At 41.9% G+C, this 22,619-nt stretch overlaps 1 protein-coding gene across 4 annotated transcripts in view; it reads right to left on the minus strand.

Moving 5' to 3' along the window:
* Positions 1 to 22,619, minus strand: part of BACH2 (BTB domain and CNC homolog 2) — a 259,533-nt gene that overhangs the window by 172,209 nt on the left and 64,705 nt on the right. For 2 of the 4 annotated variants that reach the window (XM_035109373.2, XM_035109371.2), the window contains exon 1: positions 16,144 to 16,908. The exons of 1 other annotated variant lie outside the window; for it this stretch is intronic. The gene's annotated coding sequence lies outside the window, so the exon portion shown is untranslated. Of the gene's footprint in view, positions 1 to 15,587; positions 16,114 to 16,143; positions 16,909 to 22,619 lie in introns of those variants that run through there. One more of the 4 variants, XM_060272597.1, reaches the window with a different exon arrangement.

Genomic DNA, 22,619 nt, shown 5'->3' on the forward strand with positions numbered 1-22,619 from the left:
TCGGAGAACAATAGTATCCGATCATGATTTTACACAGAGCTCCTTCTTAAGAAAATAGGCACCATGAAGAATTTAAAGAATAATATATTCTAAGTAGCCATCATTCTTACATTTCATTGATAACCACACTTCTACTTGAAAAATTTGGTTAGTAGGTGAGGGTATAAATATTCGTAAATCATAGAATTGTAGAGTTGGAAGGGACCATGAGGATAATCTAGTCCAAAAACCAGCAGTGCAGGACTATGCAACTTTCCCATACAGGGATCAAGCCTGTAACCCTGGCATTATCAGCACCACACTCTAACCAACTGAGCCAACTGTTAATTATCTTTTGCTAGGATCATGCAGCTATGGCAGTGGTTCATGTGTAGGTGCATGCAAGTTCTACTAAATTAACTTTACTATTTTGCCTTTTATTAAAAATAACTCACCTATTGGTCTCAACAAAACCCAACAGTTAGGTGTTATTCTTCTGTTTTGTTTCCACCATTGGAAGCTTACTTATTCACTCAGAAAATTTCTATGACTCAGTGGTGAGTCCCAATCATATTGAACACTGACTCCTCTCTGATACATTGGCATGATTACAGTGTATCATGTCCCTTTCAAAGAAAGAATTTGCTTTCCCTCCCACCAGTGTTATTTCAACAAGCCCATAATAATACTCCCAGTAAAAAAACAAACAGCATGTTTCTAAACACAGTAACTGCCACAATTAAGTCTATGGATGAAGCATCTATGGATAAAATATCTAGTGTCTGCAATTTCTTATAGGAGCCTTTTAAAATACTACTGTTTCATCTGCATTGAGAAAATACAACTCGTCATAAACTTTGAATCATATCTTTAAGTTATTTTTAATAACTGCATCTTGATAACATTTTCCCAGAGAAAGCCAAAAGCACTATAAGCTACTGTTCAATCTACCGTATTAAATCTGGGATATTAAGTATATTTCCCAGGAATTGAGGTGCACAAAATTCAATATATTTTACTCCTAAATAACATACTTGGGATCAGTGTGTAGGTGATTTGATGCCTCAACATTAGGAGATAATATTTAGTGCTGATAGCAGTAACAGATATTTACAGCGCTGAAGAATGTGGTTTGCCATACCAAAAAAAAAAAAATGCATTCCATGGCCACTATAAAAACATGTAAAATATTATGAGACAATCATAGTAAGATAGGCAAACTTATCTTGTTTGCATCCTTTTGGGTCTTACCAGCTTCGTAAACTACCCTGAAATCCAAACTGGGTGAATAACACTATATAAATGTTTTGAACAAATAACAAAGCTCTGTGTTGCAGATTCAGAAAACTAAGGCTACCAAGAAAGATTTACACTTGAGGACAACTATGGCTTCATCAATGCCACTTATACCTATGTTTTCTCAAAATCAATTACTTCCAAGCAAATTGTTTAAAAGGTCAGGGTGGTAATGTACCTCCCAACCCTCTGATCTACAGAATTTGGGGCACCATATAGCTTAATACAGGGTGAATCTTTTAAAAGAGGCCCCGTGGAACATGTGTACTCTGTATCCATGGGGCCTCTTTTAAAGGACTCGCCCTGTATATTGTGCTTTAAAATCTAACTTTAACTACATGATTGATACCTGCTCCAGCTATTGCCTGTTTCCCCCTTCAATAGTTCCCTAAACTGAAATAACTGAGCAAAGCACACATCATAGAACAAAAAACAAAAACCCCACAAGTGATGAAGAGTTTATAGCAGGGTGTCAATTAACTTATAGGAAGGAACAGTCCACTACCTGACTTAGACAGACCAGTGGAAGCCACTGTGGTGTAATGGTTAGTGTTTGACTGACCTGGGAGACCTACTCAGGTATGAAGCTGAAACACCATGAAGGTTGATTCTCAGTCTTACCTATCTCACAGGGTACTTGTGAGGATGAAATAGGGAGGGAAGAACCATGTACACCACCTTGAGATCGTTGAAAGAAGAGGTGGTAAATAAATAAATGAAATCATCTGTCCTGTGTCCAAAGTCTGCTTCCAGTAACCTGGAATTCACTGGTGAGGAATTCCTGACCTCCAACTCCCTAGTTTCAGAAGCCGCTTTGCCTACAGGATTACACATGCATAAAAGTATTATTAAGTAACTCGAGGAGAAATGGGTAGCCAAATACCCTGGATACCAAAAGAAGTGAAAGAAACTGCAACAGCAGTTGTGCAGATGGTGTCACAAAGAAGCAGAGGCTTAACAGGCCAACCTGGGAAACTTAGTCAGATGTGACTCTCTCTCTGCCTGTCTTGGAAGCAGGACTACAGGATCAAGGAGGATATTCCAGTTTATGCTTTGCCAAGTCAGTGGAATCTATATATTTTCCATTCCTATGCATATTTCTTAACCATGCAAGCTAGCACCCAGGGGAGAGTGGGAGTCTTCTCTTTGTTTTTTAAGGCAGTGTTTCCCAACTTTGTGCCTCCAGATGTTTTGGGACTACAACTCCCATCATCCCTAGTTAGCAAGACCAGTGGTCAGGAATGATGGGAATTGTAGTCCGAAAACAGCTGGAGGCACAAGGTTGGGAAACACTGTTTTAAGGAACAGATATAGCAATCATACCATGCAAGATAACTGTTCAACTAACCAAAGAAATAATAAATAACTGATTGACTTAAAAGAAAAAAGAGTGCTTCTTCATGTAAAGTTTTCCATCCTTTCACTATGAGTAGGAACTTACACCACAGATTTTTAAGAAGAGTTTTGTACAGATTTATTATTAGAAGTAGAAAACCTCCTGAAACCAATGAATCATTATGTATTGGAGGATACCAAGAACACCCATTTATTTCACTTCTTCCACAGCACTCATGGTTTTTTTTAAATAATAATAATAATAATAATAATAATAATTACCGCCCCCCTCCCATTCTTCATCATTAGTCAAATGGATTGCAAGGACCTAACAAGAGTTGTCTAAAAACAAAGGAATTCACTTTGGTTCCTAATGCTTGCTTCTTCAGGTCAAGTGGTTTTGCTTTGTGTGTAGCCCAATAAGCAGTGTTTATCCTATAAGAGGCAACCCTATTAAGTTTTAATTAAGGTATAACAAAAGGTTTCCCAACACAAACAAACATGTGTTTTCAAAATTTTGAGAGAGATTCCATTCTTTAGTGAGCCTTTGCGACATGAGGCCATACATATGTTTTGCACATTAGCAAGAGACAAGCTGGCTGGGGTGGATGGAAGCCATTGTCCAAAACATGAGGGCACCAGGTTGGTGAAGCCTGCTTTAATGTTATCTGCCTCATTGTGATTTTATATGTCTTATCCCAGTCGGCAGCCTGTGCGCCATAAGTGTGAAAGCGTTTACTCTTAGGTGCTGCCGACTTCATTACAATATTGTAGGTAGTAAAAAAAATACAGTCCTAGCCTCTAGATTGCTCTCTAGAAAAGAAGTGGGATCACTCCTAAAATCTAGCAGTTGGCTTTCAACATCATAAGCAACACACTCTTGTAAAGGCAGAACAATTAAACAATTAGTTAACCTTCAGAATTATAATATTAAATGCCATTTGCAGACCTTGGCGAGGCAGTAAAAGGTAAAGGACCCCTGGATGGTTAAGTCCAGTCAAAGGAGACTATGAGGTTGCGGTGCTCATCTCATTTTCAGGCCGAGGGAGCCGGCATTTGTCCGCAGACAGCTTTCTGGGTCATGTGGCCAGCATGACTAAGCTGCTTCTGCAGCAACAGGACACCATGACGAAAAACAGAGTGCACTGAAACACCATTTACCTTCCTGCCGCAGCGGTACCTATTTATCTACTTGCACTGGTGTGCTTTTGAACTGCTAGGTTGGCAGAAGCTGAGACAGAGCAACAGGAGCTCACCCCGTTGTGCAGGTTCAAACCACCGACCTTCCAATCAGCAAGCCCAAGAGGCTCAGTGGTTTAGACCACAGCGCCACCAGCTCCCCTGGTGAGGCAATACCAGTTGTAATGGAATACCAGTATAAACGGAGCGGCTTACACTTTGTGCAATGGTGTGCAAAGGCACCCTTCTACCACAAACCATTGATACCATGCAGATACTAGTACACAAATCATGCTCATGCATGGAACAGATCCCATGGGTTCAACTATACTTCTGCATGCCTCCAGGGCAACCAATTTTTAAAGCAAAAAATATGTTGGGTAAGAGTGTTTCAGACAGGAGCCCATGTGCCAACCAAGATGTAGAACCTGTGCAGACAGAACTCAAAGTATGTACCAACTATTCGTTCTGTTATAAAGGAAGGAAAGCTCTTATGTCAACAGATAGAACTGTTTGGGAAAGATGAAACAAGCTGAATCCACAGGAGCATTATGAGACTTTGGGATTTAATCTACTCCTGACAGTTAGAACTAGCATCATGCTGGTCACCATCCTATGGTGAAATTATGCCTGCCTAAGATCACAGGGGACCAGATATGAACTTTTCAGTGCACTGTATTCTGGCAGGCCACATGCATTCACCTGTCCATTCATAAAATGAACGGCCCTCCATTGTGGGATCACTGGCCAGAAGGCACAGTGCTACACAGAGGAATGCTGCAAGAAAAGCCTGTTCAGGAATTCTCTAGTTGTTCTGACAGCATGAAAAACTGCTATGCAGGTGTGTACTCAGATACCTATGCAATCAAGATTCACTGTTGTAACTAATGAGGAATTCATTTGGCAAGAAAGAAAACAGGGGAGGAAAGAAATGAAAAGGGGAAAAGGAGAAAAAAGAAGTAATGATCTGCAATTATCCAATAGGTATAGAAGCCAGCAAGACCCTCATGGAAACTCACCAGCTATGATCACTGTGTGGCTTGGAGGTTTTTTTGGGGGAAATGTACAGGCACATATGTATCTAAAATTGAAAAGCGTAAGTGAGATAAGTATGTTTTGAAACATGGCTGCAGTAATCAGGTAAAGGATTAAATCATAGCTGCCAAGTTTTCGCTTTTCTCGCGAGGAAGCCTATTCAGCATAAGGGAAAATCCCTGTAAAAAAGGGATAACTTGGCAGCTATGGATTAAATGAATCTCCATGTCAAATATGCTTTCAACGTTTAACCTAGGTGTGCTGTCATGCAATGTGTAGAGCAGCCCCCAAGACAGACAAGCACATTCTACAAAACATCAGTAGAAGCCACCCCACATCCGCAGGGGTGCAGCAAACATGGGCATATTTGCTTGAAATGTGCATCTAAAGAGCAATCTGAAGATGTTAAAATGAAGAAGAAGAAAGCTGTATTGTGTTAATGAGGAAGGAAACTGCCGCAGCAAAGGGAACTTAAAAATAGCCTTTGAGCAACAAAACACCTCTCTCACATTCTCTGAGTCTGTGCTCTCCTATTGTGCACGGTTTAAATTAAAGGTAGCTTGTGCTGCAGGCAGACATGTGAGTCAGCAAGAGCTGCCTGTAGGAAACTGCTGACATTTTTTAATGGCTCAAATACGCTAAATGCACACACAGACACAAAACCCTTCCCACTCAGTAAGTGCAGGCACACATGCGCACACACACTAGCATTCAAAACAACCTTCAACTTACAGTTCTATTCTCCTTATTCAAACCTTGCATATATTTTCTTTTTCAAAATATTTTAATGTGAGTTATAATTAGCAGCTGCAGTTGAGTTTCAAGAGTCAACTAGTTTTAGCTTTCTTATTTATTCAAGCAAAGGACTTGAGCCACTTCTCTATTTTCAAAAATGAAATTGTTGTCACAGAGCACAACTTACTGCACGGGCTGTAAAATGCACTTCCTTTTTTAAGGTTGGGAGTCTTTTCTTGAACTTGGAACACTCACAGTATCAAATACTCTAGTTAATAAATGACTTCCTAATCAGGAGAAAAAAGGTTTATTTCTAGAAAGAAAAATGCCGGAATTTAGTCATACTAGAGGATAATGCCTTTTGACCTCGAAGATCCAATTCACAGGCTTTGGATTGGTTTTTGAGAGGCAGGGGAAACACTTGCAATTATTCAGAAATATGATGAACACAATCTGCTCATATTGCTGCTACTTCACTCAGGCTTAAAATTGTAGACCTGCAAACAACAGGATTATAGCAATCTATTAACCTTTTCAGTCCTCTTCATACAGTGGCCTGGTTCACACATAACTGTGAGCTAAAATTTGGCTTAGCATGAATGAACAAACATACCAGTCCAAGGGAGAAAATCATGGCAGCTTCAATCCTGTGCCATTCCTGCAGCCACCATGCTACCAGGAGCTAAGCCTTGGTTTGGCTTAAGCATTACGTCTGAACCCATTGTTCGTCCCATTCTAAACCAAACAGATCTCACTCCGAACCAAAGCAGGAGGAACAGAGAAGGCATGAGCATGCTTACTTGCTTACTCTGCAGGGAGTGGGCTCGTCAAGCAGACACCTTCCCCCATCTAAGCAGGTCAACTTTAACAAGTGGGGAGATGAATAGATGAGAGTTGGTCCATGGAGAGAGGAGAAGTAAAGATATTGCCTAACAGGCTCCCCACCCCTGTGCTAAGCCACAGTTTAGCTTCATAATACATGTGGACAGCATGTATCTACTAAAGAAATTAGTACGTAGATACATGCCAGTATATTTCCTGCACTATCACTATACTCCATAATGTGCAACACCATTCTTTTACTTTTTGACCATTATGTGAACGTGCTACAGGAACCCAGAGCCAAACACATAGAATGTACTCATGGGGTGGCGAGAGGATGGGGGTTGCTGCCCTGAAACCAGAGGAGCAGGATCCTTCACCAGAGCCAAAGGGGTCCCCGTCTCCACAAACAAAGCCAGCTCTGAGGTGCAGGAAGCAGTACACTCTAGGAGGCAGAGACAGGCAAGGGTGCATAGCCCAGCTCACTAGCTCTGGGAGATTCCTCAGCTAGGCTTAGGTGAGGATCACATGCTTCGTCAAGCCCAGAAGTTCCAATCACCACACAAGGTATAAAAGGGAAGCAGAGCTGAGGTGCTGTGTCTGCCCAACTTTCCATGTGGATAGACCTTGGCTTGGATATTTCAGAAGTCCTATGGAACTGCACTTTTGGGGACTGTATACACTAGGGAGGAATTGCTGCCAGGTACGCCAGGGCTTCAGGACACAGTGATTTCAGAGTATTCTTGATTCATTTCAATATGAATATGTTAGGATAAGTGATTTCAATGCAGAAACAATATTATCCACATGCACAAAAATTGTAGAGGTTTCAGGTTTAGGGCCAAGTAAGAAATTAGTATACCAATTCATTATTCTTTTAGGATGACAAATGCTGTGATCCTAAATGCACAGGGAATTACTTCCAGGAAAGCATGCATAGGGTATCATTGTATGCGTAAAAAGCATTATCTTAAAGTCATTTTCTATAGCAGCAAAATAGCAACATACCCAAGTATGAAAACTGGACTACCCCAAGTCTCAATGAGCAAGTGAAGAGTACCCATTTTTCAACCTTCCATAGAAGATTACAAACATTATATGTCACTCACATAACATATCACCAAATTGGTTAGTTTCTGGATTGTTGTTTTTAAAAATGCTACCCCTTTTGCCTTTTGATTTGCATGCATTGTTCATTCAATAGCTCTTCTGTCAATGCTGGTAATTGTTGTACTAAGCCAGTAGCTTCAATTTGAGCTCATTATTGATCACACAGAAATTTATATGCATTCCTCTGCTCGCTTGCTCTAAAATTATCATTTCAACTCCAGCAGTGGCAGGCTAAGTATGACGCTTTTCAACACACTACAAAGATGCTTCAGTCTGACTAGAAAGCAAAACGAGCATGCTGCAACTCAGCTGGCTCTGCTCATACATTTTACATTTTCTTGAGGCAAGCTTCAAAATGAATACTTAATTTATGCAGCTGCCATAAGATTCTTTTTATTTTACTTTATTTTGTTCTGCTCAGAACAGAAGAAACAGTGACCAAGTTTTGCAAGAGCTGAGTAGGCATTATTAGCACAGTTGTAGCAAACCGTATGCAGACTTCAGAAAGGGAAAATGGGCACTTGAAGTATTCCAGGATAAACCATTATTATGTTCTTTGAAATCCACTAATGGAATCAGGGTCTGTCTATATTGCTAACATAGGAAGTTCAATTATTTTAAAATATCTGCGCCAAATTAACAGTGTAACATATTATATTTACTCCCTAACACCACAGGGCATTCAATGAAATTGGTACAGCTATAGCTGATGAAAGGCTACGTTAATCAGAAGATGCATCATATGGGGTCACATAAAAGACGGAACCAGATACAGTGGTACCTCACAAGACGAATGCCCTGCAAGACTAATTTTTTGCAAGACGAATGCATCTTGCAATCTTATGGTGACTCGCAAGACAAATTTGTTTTGCGAAAAATTAGTCTTGCGAATCGCAGTTTCCCATAGGAATGCATTGAAATTTAATTAATGCGTTCCTATGGGCAAAAAAAGAAATTTAAATGCATTCCTATGGGAAACCGTGATTCACAAGATGAATTTTTCGCAAAACGAATTGACTTGCGGATCGTCTTGCGAGGCACCACTGTATATAAATTCTGCATGCCAAGACATTATCATCAAATATTGAATTGGTATGAGGTAGAATTACTGAATAACTTTATACAAGCTTGAAACATTCTCTTTCAGTGTTTCAGAGGGTATACAGAATTGGATTTTAGAAGTGAAACAATGAAACTGTTAGCTATATCCTAGTGGAAGACATTATTAAATACTTACAGGTAAACCTAAAGGATAGCAATACTTCACTACTACTATACAAGAACATACACGTTCATTTATTCGAGCTCATATCCTCCCTTTCTGGACGCTCAACCTTTAATATCCTTTATTATCAACCTTTAATAGAATCACAATATGGAATAATTTAGGAACCTACAATAAAAATTCACATACATACATATACAAGTGGTAATTCACTTAAGGTTACAGCATACTAGCAAATCTGTACAAAAAAATCTACTTCCCATACAGATTGCCAAATTATATCATATATCCATATACCAAAGAACCCATAAAAAGTAGCTCTACTTAGTTCAATATCTACTGCAGGAATGTATATGAAGGAATGGTCACACACTATAGTTTGCTATCATATCAAAGCTATCATGCTCAGCAAATTTCCTATTACAGCGCCAAGTATCTGCAAGGTTCCTTCTCATATTATGTATCTGAACATACTTTTATCAAATACTGCCTCTAGCTAGTAAGCTACATTATTTTAATAGACTGTTATTACCTCTGAATACCAAGGCTTGATGACAAACAAAAGATGAATATCCTCAAGACAAAGACAGGGACATGACACATGTCCATGTAAATATGAACACTGAAGAGTCTCTGTCACTGGCCCAGTTCAAATATCATAATAAACCATTGTTTTAAACAAACTATGCTATGATGTGAACAAACACAGCTGAAAAGTTTGCAGTGTTCCTCCCTGATTCCTGCTACTGTCATGGAACAGACAAAGCTTATCATGTTGTCTGAATTCATGGTTTGTTTCCTCCAAACAAACCACAAATAGTAAGCCAACCATAAACATTTGCTACCACTTCTGGTTTGTTTGGAAGAAACAAACATGAATGATGCTAGCTTATTTGTCAGTGTGGCGGGGAGTAGTGCTTGTTCATATAAAACCATAGCGATGGGACCTGCAAACCAAGCCACTGACAACAGACCCAATCTGGAATGGGATCACCTAAACTTAGCTAATTTATCTTGGCTTGGAATAGGTCCTGTAAGGGAATGGTTGTGCAGGGACTGACCACACCCCTTACATTCCAGCTTCAATAATGAGGCAGACAGCAGCGAAGGGGGAGGAGAAAGGGAAGAGCTCAGAGGCACAGAGGAACAGGGCTCTGACAACGTCCAGGAGCCATCCCTCAAGCCCTTGTTGTCAGGAAGGGAGGGAGAGGAAAACTCAAGAGCGTTGAGTGGAGAAACATCAAAGGTACACCCTTTTAAGTTCTTGCCAGAACTGAGGAAGTCCTCCTCACGCAGACGTAAGGGGAGGAGATTTCACGTAAGGGGAGGAGATTTCATGTCCCGAAGCTGTTATGTTGGCAACATTCCCGGCGGGGGGCATTGGGAGAATCTGAAGGAAGCAGCTAGACATGTGTTCTTGAAGCTCTCTTTGCACTGTACATAGAATGCACAATAAAAGCCTTAAAGACACAGAGGCTTGGAGCGTCTTTACTCTGGAGTAGCCTACAACACCTCTGACAGGTCCCAAATTAACTCTTTCAAATTTGGACCCTTTCCGAATTCCATGTTGGGTTATGAAGATGTCACTGGGAATATGACAATGCCCAAGGCTTGCTGCTTTCCTCAAAATTTTTCATTATTCCCATTGCTACCAGATAAGAGTTATTATGATTAGGCACCCATACAGCAACAGTATTATAGGCAGCAAAATCCCTAGGAATTGTATTTTTCCAGGTATCTTGCAGGGTCTTTATGAAATACACTGAAAACAATATTTCCTAGAGTCTTGGCACCCAGAATGCAGGTGTCAAATGAAAGCTACAGCAGCAGCTGTTCAACTGTGGCAAGTAACCAATGATAGGAAGGCTGAACCAATCAGAAGCCAAGTCTGAACTCCAAAGAAATTTGGCTTAACTCATAATTACTGCAGAAGCTCCAAGAAGGGGAAGTTCATATAATGAACTCTGCTGCATAACTGAGAATGTCAAAGCCAGAGATGTCATCCAAAGCAGTTTCTTCCATATCAAGGCTGGGATCAAAGATCTACTTTAAATATGTTCAACGACATGTGTACATGCAGAGCCAAACTTTTGAATAGTGTTCTTTAAACAGCAAACCCCCCTCCCTTCCCAACTGCCATTATCACTTTAACTGCTTTTGAAAATCCCCTACATTTCAAAATCAGTTTGCCACCCAAGATGGGGGAGGGCTGCCATTCAAAGATACCAAACCAAAAGTTCATTGAGCATGTGTAAATAGCTGTACTGTATAGTTCTTAAGCTCCCAGCTGAAGTATGCAACAAATACCTCACACCTTATCCATTTCTGAGTGTGCATATGCTGCATTTTTATACATGGGCCACCACTGAGGTAGCATGTAATCCTGAAAAGTCCCTACAAAAATATCCCCTGTGATTTGTCTCTGGGTGAAAAAGCACTACCTGCTCTGTTTTCACAAAGAGGTTGTTCACAAAAGGTCACACGTGCATTTCTTTGTCTGGATAAACCCAGAACTTTGGGTTTTATGATTAAGGCTGCAGTTTTATTCACAGCTTTATTGAACTTCACTTCTGAGTGAACATACACAGGATTGCACTGCAAGTTTCCCACAAGGCTCTCTAGTGGCAAGTTAAGAAGCAGTGTGTAGTCATCCCTCCACACCTCAACCTGTCTCTCCTGCCTACAATTGCATATGAATGCATACCTTCCAGAAGCTAATTAGGTCTGGAGTTTACCTCAACTGTTGCTTGAACCTCTACAGTATTTGCTCATCAAGAGATCTCTTAACTCACTTGAAAACATCAATCATCTTTATAACATCGCTGTAGGCATTACCTGTACAGCTTGAGAAAATGAAGCATGTCACAGAACAAGTTATCTGCAGAACTGGGAATACCAACATACAATCCCTACTCTTATTCCCACGCTTGTAAAGCAGGGAGTTGAAAAAGAAACACAAAACAAAACGCCATCCCTTTTACACTAAGAATTTGATGTCAAGCATCCAATATTTTCAACGACATATCTCAATTTGGGCTGCAGTGTGAGTAAGTATTTTACAACAGGGCAGAACTGGCAATTTTGGTATTCATTTAAAAAAAATAATTGGAGTATTATTTACTGTTTACAGGCTAAAATGTATTAGCATTTTGTTTTCTTAGCTATGTTTCCTTAAAATCTATTCATTGCCATATCTAAAAAGCTACAATGCTGACCTAAACATCTCAGATACATCTTTATTATTATTATTATTAGGGGGGTATATTTGATGTGTGTTGAACTTAAATAAACTTCAAATAGGCAATAAAAATAGTTACTCATTTTTTTAAAAAAATCACACCAAACTTCCATGTTAAAATGTTCACGAGTGAATCTTAATGAGTGAAGCAGGCTTAGCCATTTATAGGTAAAGGGACCCCTGACCATTAGGTCCAGTCATGACCGACTCTGGGGTTGCGCGCTCATCTCGCATTATTGGCCGAGGGAGCCGGCGTATAGCTTCCAGGTCATGTGGCCAGCATGACAAAGCCGCTTCTGGAGAACCAGAGCAGCACATGGAAACGCCGTTTACCTTCCTGCTGTAGCGGTTCCTATTTATCTACTTGCATTTTGACGTGCTTTCGAACTGCTAGGTTGGCAGGAGCTGGGAGCAAGCAACGGGAGATCACCCCGTCACAGAGATTCGAACCGCCGACCTTCTGATCAGCAAGCCCTAGGCTCAGTGGTTTAATCACAGCGCCACCTGGGTCCCCTTAGCCATTTATAAAACACAATATAAAGGTAAGGCATGGAGAACCTTCATCTTGTGGGCCTAATCATGGTTCCCCATTTGGCTCATGAGGCCATTTTGATCATGTCATGCTCATCTGCTCCATGCCCAACACCATATGAGAGACCTGGCTTAGCTGAAGCGGTGTAGCACGATGTGACAATCAGCTGACTTGGGGGTCTTTTGAAGCCCTTGGCACAGAACTTCACAGTACCCAACACCAGCTGATCATTCGTGCTTTACGGCTTGAGTCTTTGACTGCAAAATTTGATTTCAAACCATGAGGACAAAAATATGGGGGGGGGCCTTATCTAACATCATTGTGGCCCTGCCCACCTGTCTACTTGACCATGGAGTGGGATGGGAGAAATAATGAACTGAAAAACCAGCCAGATCCAGTACCCCATCCCTGCTATAGGTCAAGTCATGCCTATATTTGCTGGGGTTGTGGTGCACTACTAAAATATGGCTTTAACACAGGCATAGGCAAACTCGGCCCTCCAGATGTTTTGGGACTGCAATTCCCATCATCCCTAACCACTGGTCCTGTTAGCTAGGGGTGATGGGAGTTGTAGTCCCAAACATCTGGAGCATGCTTTAACACTTATGCCTGCTTTAACATTTATCACACTTCGGCTCACATGTTATCGCTCCCTGGTATGGATATAGGGAGAGGATTGGAACCACTTTTTATTAAATTATTTTGTTTTCACTTTTATGCTATGGTTTTAGAACAAGCCAGGATAATACTCAATAGCATGATCCTGGCTTATTTGAAAAAAAACCAGTTTACTCAAACCAAAATCCCCCTAAATCCATATTTAACTAACTCTGGTTAGTTTAAAATGTGGAAGTGGAAATTGAAGCTTCCAATTGCCTTTTTGCAGCTAGGTCAAAGGAAGACAGGGGAGAAGGGTTCATGTGAGCCCAATACCCAGCTGACTCATGCTCATCATAACGCTATGAATTGCCATAGTGAAAGGCACATGACTTAATGAAAGCAGAGGCAAATTTCAAACCAGGAATTTCTTATTTGTAGCTCAGCTCCTCAATCACTATGCTATACTACATATATACAACATATATAATACGTTGTGCTAGGTACACATGTGTCCTCTATTTAGTACAATTTCTCCCTAGAATTACATAGGAAAATGCTCGTATTTAGTAGGGTTTAGGACTATTACAGACCGATCCATTGCATATTTACTGAAAACAAGTCCAATTCTGATCAGCAGACTTACTCCCTGGTAAGTGTGAACAGAAGTCCAGTCTTGGCCTACATTCTAAAGCACATAAGAGTAAAATTTTCATTGAACTCAATGGGGCTTTCTTCTGAATAAGCACAAACAGGATTAGGCAGCACATGCCTATGTTCTGTCTCCACTAAAATCGTATTTTCTTACAATAAAATGCGAATAAATGTTATCCTTTGGCAGTAAAAATAATTTAGCCTTCTTTTAATATGGCTTCCTATGCTAGTTTGGACTATTTGCCAATCTGTCCCAGGCATTGCCTTCTCTGACTGGCAAGTTCTCCAGGATCTCAAGCAGAGATAGGTCTTTCTTGTCCTTTTAACTAGAGATGGCAAAAAATTCAACTAGAGACTATCTGCACATAAAGATGTTCTCTGTCACTAAACTATGGCCCCTCCGTGTAAGAAGGTGTCACATCCACATCCTGATCAAATGGAGGGAAAAGTTTACTCAAAATCTGCCAGTGCCTCAGTAATGAAAAGCCCAATGATCTCACAATAAGCGTTTTAAGAAAAATGCCTGGTGATTTACAAAAATAGCCTGTTCCACAAAAGGAGAGGCATGATTTCACACTTAGCTTACTTCATGACAGCCAAAGCCTTTGCAGTTAAGATGCCTGGTCTGTATGTTACATTTTAATGATCTGGGAAAATAATTATCGGCGTTAACATCTCTCTCCAACTTTATACAGAATAGAGAGAGAGATGAAAAATGTGGTCTTTCATTTGGCATTATCTTATTTTGGGAACCCACTAGGCAAGTGAGATGCTGTATTTTGTTGGGAAGTAATTATCCTTTGCTGTGCAACTCAACAGATTAAATTGATATAGAAACCACTTTTTTTTTAAAAAAAAAAACTACGGCACAATCTTTTGTGTTACAAGAAAGCATCTTCCAACGTTTGTCGCAAATAATTTAAAGGAGAGTTTTGCTTGCCACAAGGCACTTCCAGTAATTAAATTATTTGGCAGCCTGACGCTATAAATGAAGCAATCATTTTTGATGTCCTAAGTATGCACACTCGCACACAGTGACCCAAGTACTTTCAGAAATGCATGTTCCAGATCTCTCTCTGGGAGGAAACAGAACATAAATTTCTCTTCAAAGCAATCAACAGAATAATACTGGACACTGCCTTTGAATATACGTGAACTTGCAATGTAGTATTGACTCCCAAAGTGTTCATTTCATTGCAATGCACCCAAAGTTATTCCTATTGTGCCCCAAAGAAGGAAAGGGAGGGAGAAGAGGAGGCAAGAAAGGATTTGAGGTGCTGACCAGATTGACACCCCCATCCATATCGACTTATGAATAGGAAACCCCAATGGGAGGATGAGGTCAGAAGCAGCGGGTATAATGAGAGCAGCTTTGCATGCCTTTGCCCATGCTGGATGGCTTTAATAAGGATCTGGCAGTAAGCATTTAGCCACCCAGATTGAACAAACAAAACAAGCTCACAAAAAGAAACCCATCTCCTCTCTGCCCGCTCACCATTCAGCACCACCTGAAGCAACCCTCAGCAGCAGCAGCAACACAACCTCTTCCTTTCTTAGAACTTGTCTCAAGGCATTCCCAGGTTCTGCACAAGCTTTTCCCAAGCCCAGTTGAGAACCATCAAGTCGCTGTTGCAGCACAGGAAAACTGGAATGCACCGGAGACACATTTGGGGGAAGGGGAGAATTCATAAAAGTAGATGTGCAAGGCCAGGGAATATTTGCCTGCCAACTCCCCCTTCCCTCTTTCCCAGCTTGTTAAAAAGGCCTCGCAATCTGACAGCTGCTCGCATGAAAAACAAGAGTCGCTCTCTCTCCACTCCACCCCTCCCCTTCCCCGCTTTCCGACTTACTATCCTGAGCTCCTCCTCCTGCGGGCTTGCTCAAAACACCCATCCCCGGGCATGCACAGGGCAGTCACCACTTTTCCCCTGGCGCGCTGGGACGGAAGCTTTAATGAAATTAAAAAATGCCCACTGTGTAAGGCAGGCCTAACCCTCTCCACGCCACACACACACACCCCTCCCTCCGCTTCGCTCCTCCCCAGCCACCTATAAAAGCCACCCTTGCGCGGGACTCCCAACAGAGCCAAAGCAGTGCCGGTCACAATCCACACACACGCACACAACAGATCTTCTCGGAGCGCAACACACGGCCGTCCGCCTCCTCACACAACAGGTCTGGCTTCGCTTCGTGTACACTTCCCGCGCTGCAACGTCTCGACTTTCTGAAGCCTCCGGATCAACGAGGCTGGTCTCCCGCCAGAATATTGTACAAAGGCGCAAAGGCAGAGAAATAAAGCCTCCCTCCCGCCGCGAGGAAAGCAGCCCTCCCCCCCCCCAGATAACCCACGGCGCCAAACTTCGCCCCCCTCCCATCCTGAGAAGAAAAAGAGAGAACGAGGCTCACCTTCTCGTCCACGCAACTTTCGATAAGCGACCGGTCCTTTCCCTGCCAACGTCGGGGCGAAATATATCTATCTATATAAGTCTTTTTTTTTAAAAAAAAAAAACTGGATCTCGCTAAGGGCTCTCGCGGTGGCCGCTGAGGTGGTCTGTAGAAAAATGTGCGCCTCAAAGAAGGCGCCGGTCACATACCGACTTGCTCTCCGATCAAAAAATAAAATGAAATGAAAACAACAACAGCCAGCTGCCTCGCGAAGCGAAGTCTTGCACAGGAGGAGTTTTAGATATGCCTATGTACACGCGCATATAGGCATGCATATACATAGACATAAAAGGAAGGGGGGATAGAAATGGATATAGACATATAAAAAGGAGGGGGCGGGGAAGTGGAAGAGGGTGGCGGTGGTGGAGGAAGAAGAGGCTGCAACGGCGAAAAGGGATGTGGGGGGAGGCAGAGAGGGGGGTGGCAGGGGGGAGCCACGCAGGGCTTGCTCTGCCGCTGCAGCACTCGGGGGCTTCTGTGCACAAGGCGGAGGCGGCGGCGGCAGCTCCGCGCTTCTTCGCAGCCCGGCGTCGTCGTATTGTTGCTGCTGCGGCTGCTGCCCCCGTCCTGTTGGTTCCACTGACTCTCCCGGTGGCTCGCGCTCTTCCCAATGGAACGCCGCCTACTCCCCTCAATCGCTACATTGTTGACATTCGCAGGCTGACATCATCCTCCTCCCACCGCCGCCGCCGCCGCCGCCACTACCAACTACCGCACACACTCACATACATGCATGCATGCATACAAGGCATAGAATACACCCCGCCTTTCCCCCCTCCCCCCGCCATTCACAACAACGCCGCGCAAATCGCGTAGCGCACGCTCCTAAGGCAGCGCGGTCCCGCACACGCACGACCGGGCGTAAACCCGCTCTGAGAATAGGAGCTCCTGCGCTGGCATTCTCTCCCAGGGCTCCTGCCCGCATGCGCACAGCGGCCTCAGTGATTCCAAGCACTGCTCCTTCGCTCCTAACTTTTCTCTCTCTCCCTCCTCCTCTCTGTTCGCGCAGCTATCGAAAGGCACACTGGGAATTGTAGTCCTTCCTCACTTCTGCGTTTGTGGAAGAGCAAGGGAAGGGAAACTCGTTTGCAACGCAGCCCCAGCGGGACAATAAAGCAGCCACAGCCGCTGTGTGTGTGTGTAGCCGAAAGGGGCATGAGGTCATTGTTTCTGTGCCGAACGACTGGCGAGGACTTTGGTTCCTGAGAGAGGCATTAGGCGAATTCTGAATACCACCTCCTTCTCCATCATAAACTGAAACGTGTTTAATAAAAACGTGGCAAGTGGTAATCACCAATATGTGCTAAACGAAGTGCTTTCGTGGAATAATAAATGAGCTTAGACTATGGGCCAAGACAACACAAGCATCAATGGGCCATAAATCGATAGGTGTTTTAATTTTTTTTTAAGCTGCGTGGTAAAAAGAGCTCTCTCTCTCTCTGATATTAAATAGCTTTTATATTGTAAACCACCCTGTGATCTTCGGCTGAAGGGAAGTATATAAACTTAATAAAAAATAAAATAAATAAGTAAATTGTTATAAATAATATACTGCATTGATAACAGGAGGAACATGCACCTGCTGCCTCTGGAGCTGTGGTGGCATCAGAGAGAGAGAGATCCAGATTCTAACAACTACAGCCCGCACACCTTACATGGTGGTCATTGGGGCAGTAAATTGTTTAACTCTGTATTGGCTTGGTTTTATTTTTGCAAGCCTTTCCATTGTCCTGACTTTATACCTTAACTTTCCCTCCTTTAAAAAAAAACCCAAAACAAAACAAAAAGCCCAGGTATTTTACATCCTGCACTGTGTGATGACATAGTACTCGCCATCCTCCTTTTTCACATTTTGTCATAATTGCAAGTTTTCTAGCTTTGACACAAAGGCACCCTAGGGCTGCCTCCACAACTCAGCACCATAATGCAAAGTCTTCTGGGCAGCTTACAAGTAGAAGAAATAAGGGAGGGAGGAATGAAAAGAATGAGACCAAAAGGCTATTACTATGCAAAGTTCAAAAGCATGTAAGATCAGAATTGACCCGTGCACTGCAGAAGGAATGCCTCCCTGCAGCTGTTAAATTAGCTGACCATAGTTTGCTACCCAGATAGTAGCACCAATTGCCGCTGTCTTGAATAGGTTGTTTCTTATGTTGTATTTGTGTAAGCTTTACATAGAAAGGTAACAAAACACATATTGGCCAGTGGACCTCCTACATTTCATGACCTACAGCTTTTGTTTTCTCTTTTTCATTTCATCTCTATGTTTATGCATATCTGTATGTGTTTGTGTGTACACCATACACATATGTTTGTTGAACCCTAATCTATATGCATTTAAGCACATTATCCCTCTTAGTCTTTACGATGTTGCAATATTGTATTTGCTGCTACACACTAATTACACTATCCCTCTGTGATTCAGTGAGAGCACTCATTCATTCATTCATGCTTGATTCATTGATCTGTTGATTTCTCACTTATTCCTTTAATGTTCCTTGAACTTTCTTTCCAGAGATTGCAGTATTGGCATATGAATCTCACTCTAGCCAAACAAAGCAATAAATATATGGAATGAAAATAGTCATCACTAATTGTGTTCATTATCGTAACATACTGTGATATTCAAGAAAGTAACTCTCCGACACCTCAATGTATGGTTACCAGATGTCCCCGTTTCCCAGGGACAGTCCCCAGATTTACAAATCTGTCCCCGGAATGTCCCCGGATTTCATTTAATGTCCCTGGATTTATATTTTAAGTGTTGTAGATTTATTAGTAGGGAATTAATGTTGCATGATTAGCCCTGACCTTGCTGCACTACCACTGCTGCTGCTGCCGCTGAGGAGAAGAGGTAGGAGAGCACCAGAAGGGCAAGGACACATGGCCGAGCCCAGGCCTGACCTGAGTCTACTCCACGGCAGCTAGCGCTCCTAGAGAGCAGGCCAGGGCCCAGAGGAAGGCTGCACGACAGAGAAGACCACAGAAGAGAAGATATTACTTCTTTTTTTAAAAAAAAAAACCTTTTTTAAATAACTTTTTTCTCTTTTCAAAAAATAAAATAAAAGTGTCCCTGGATTGTTTGAAAAAAAAAATCTGGTAACCTTATCTTAATGGAGAGTGGATGTGGGATTTATTGACGGCAAGCAGAAAGCAACCTGGCTAGATTGCACACATTAAAAAGCAGCACTGAGGCAGGAAAATGAATTTGAACCCTGAGTGACTGATGGAACAGGGAGCAGCCTTGTTGTTTTGACATTTTTTTTCCTGTGGGTTGCATTTGAATGTTTATTTCATAAACCAAACATTCCCAAAAGCATTATCTCACCTATCAAGGTTTATCAGACCTACATGTGCATAACTTAATTTGGACCATGTTTCATATTTCTGAGGATAGAAACAGAAGAAGAACCTGCTAGTTCTGGCTCCAAGCCCATCAAGTAAGTGCACCAAAGTCTAGCCTTTTAAAGTGAACCAAGTGCCAGTGAGTTTTACAGTTTCCCAATGTGCAGTGTGAAGAAGTACTTTACCTGTCCTGAATCTTCAAATATTCAGATTCCTTAGGTGACCCCAGATTCAAGTATTCTGAGAGATGAAGAAAACTCTCTTTATTAAATTCCTTTATCTATCCACTTTTCCCAATCTATACATAATTTAACACAGCTCTATCATGTTTCCCCTTCCCTTGTACTCCCAACCAGAAAGCTGCAAATGTTGGAACCTTTTCTAATAGGATAGTCACTCCAGCCCCTTGATCGTTTGGTTGCTTATTTCTGAGCTTATTTCAACCAGACAATACCCTTTCTGAGGTGCAGCAGCCATAACCAAACACTGTATTCCAAACATGGTTGCACCATAGATTTGAATTATGGCATAAAGATATTGGCAGTTTTATTTTAAGTCCCTTCCCTAATTATCCCTAGTATAAAATTTGCTTTTCTCATAGCTGATTTTCATTGATCTATTCATCACATGACCTTTTCCCTGGTCAGTCCCTGCCTGTTCAGGCCCTATTAGTGTTTATGTGAAATTAGGATTTTTGGCTCTGATGTGCACATCACTTTACACTTGCCCACATTGCATTTGCCATTTTAATGACCATTCGCTCAGTTTCAAGAAATTGTTTTGGAAACCCTCACAACTGCCTTTTGTTCTTACCATTTTCAGATGGATTTTAAGACTGAATAATGTTTACAGTGCTGTGTACCGGTAAAAATGTGCTAGAAAAGATTTCAGATATGTTCAGATTTAGGACTGTAACAGCTTCAAACCAAGACATCTAAAAAGGAAGAATTTTCAGTGTGCTAACATCAACCAAAATTGAACGGGTGTTAGGCACCTGCAGGGGATTTTATATCTTTTAAAAAAATGTTTCCATTCAGATTTTAATTCAGCACCACCTTTGTATTCAGCTTTGTTCTTCCCACACTTTGACAGGAGAGCAGACAATTTGCTGAGCTTATTGTTGCTTTAGCATGAGGAGGGATTTTTGTTGTTCTAATGATGAGTCATGCAGGATATAGCAGATGGCATGAAAAGTGAAGCCACAAAGATAGGAAAATACTAATGAGGTTGAGGCAGAAGATTGGTGTAATGAGGCTGAGTGAGTGAAAGCCAATAGAAATGATGTAGGTCAGTGGAAAGAGGAAATCCAGCAGGCACAGCACGGCTGGACTTGAATTTGCAAGATCAGAGAGAGAAGAAACACAATGGATGGAGGAGGGAGAAAGAAGAAAGAATTATTGTCTCAGCATAACCAGAAGAAGTTGAAAACACTAGTGAAGCCAAAGGGAAATCTTGGGTTTGGTTTGTAGAGCTGGAAAAATCCTTGAGGACCTGAGACGCTTGCAGTATAAGAAATGGCATCACACACAAAAAAAATTTAATTAATAGAATACAAATCCACTGTTTCTTAAATCTGCACACCTCCAAAGAATATATAAGGGTTACTGTAACTTGCATGCTGCAATTCCAGTAAGCAATAAACAAGATCCAGTTTTCAATTAACCTATTATCTCAGTGCCTACCTCCCCTAACTTTAATTATGGATTTTAAGTAAACATTGTACATTGAACTGAATGAAAACTAAAGGACTTTATAAAAGTCAGGTCTTTGTTAGTTGTTTGGTTTTTTATTCAGAAAAATGAGAGGTTTTGATATCGTAGGAATATATATACTGTAAGGTAAAGGTAAAGGGGCCCCTGACCATCAGGTCCAGTCGTATCCGACTCTGGGGTTCCGGCGCTCATCTCGCTCTATAGGCCGAGGGAGCCGGCATTTGTCCGCAGACAGCTTCTGGGTCATGTGGCCAGCATGACAAAGCTGCTTCTGGCGAACCAGAGCAGCACACGGAAACGCCGTTTACCTTCCCGCCGGAGCGGTCCCTATTTATCTACTTGCACTTTGATGTGCTTTCGAACTGCTAGGTGGGCAGGAGCTGGGACCGAGCAACGGGAGCTCACCCCGTTGCAGGGATTTGAACCGCCGACCTTCTGATCAGCAAGTCCTAGACTCTGTGGTTTAACCCACAGTGCCACCTGGGTCCCTATATATATACTGTATATATGATCAAATATATTAATTGAAATTGATTGCGTATAAGTACTACTTGCATGTTGTAGTATATGAAACAAATAAATAAATGTTATCATTTGTGAACAGTATCCAAGTGCTTTAAAAGTACTGTATGTTGTGAATATGGCCATTGTTAATAGTACTGAAATGCTGAGACACACAGGCGAAAAAAAGTCTGGAAAGTCCCTTTGTGATTGACACTTGGGTAGTTACTAATATTTTACAGCAGGGTGGTCCAATGCTTGGCCCAAGGGCCACATGTGGCCGCCCTCAATGCCTTTTTGGCATTTGATGTCCCACCCCAGTCCTCACACTGCCTTCCCATAGCCCAGTTATCACTTTTCCAGCTTTGCGAAGCAGGTGGGAGGAGCCTATGATCATGCCAGAGCCTCATGCCTCCTTTTGAAAGCTCAGTGTCTTGCTTAGCTGGTTTTGGGAAGGCAGCATGAGGGCTGGGGGGGAGGGGGAATCAAATTTTGGCCTTGATCCCTACCCCGTGCGACAAGGTAGCTTCATGTCAAAATACTTTTGTGGTCCACTTGACATGAAAAGTTGGACTGCTCTGCCTTACAGCATGAGCCAAGCCATGTCTACTCAGAAATAAGTCCCATTGAGTTCAGTGGGGCTTCCTACCAGCTAAGTGGTTATAGGATAATTCCTTCAGTAGCACCTTAAAGACCAACTAAGTTTATATTTTGGTATGAGCTTTCGTGTGCATGCACACTTCTTCAGATACAGAAGTGTGCATGCACACGAAAGCTCATACCAAAATATAAACTTAGTTGGTCTTTAAGGTGCTACTGAAGGAATTTTTTTATTTTGCTTCGACTCAGACCAACACGGCTACCTACCTGTAACTGGTT

This window comes from Zootoca vivipara, chromosome 3 (genome assembly GCF_963506605.1).
Source record: "Zootoca vivipara chromosome 3, rZooViv1.1, whole genome shotgun sequence".
Classification (NCBI taxonomy): Eukaryota; Metazoa; Chordata; class Lepidosauria; order Squamata; family Lacertidae; genus Zootoca; species Zootoca vivipara.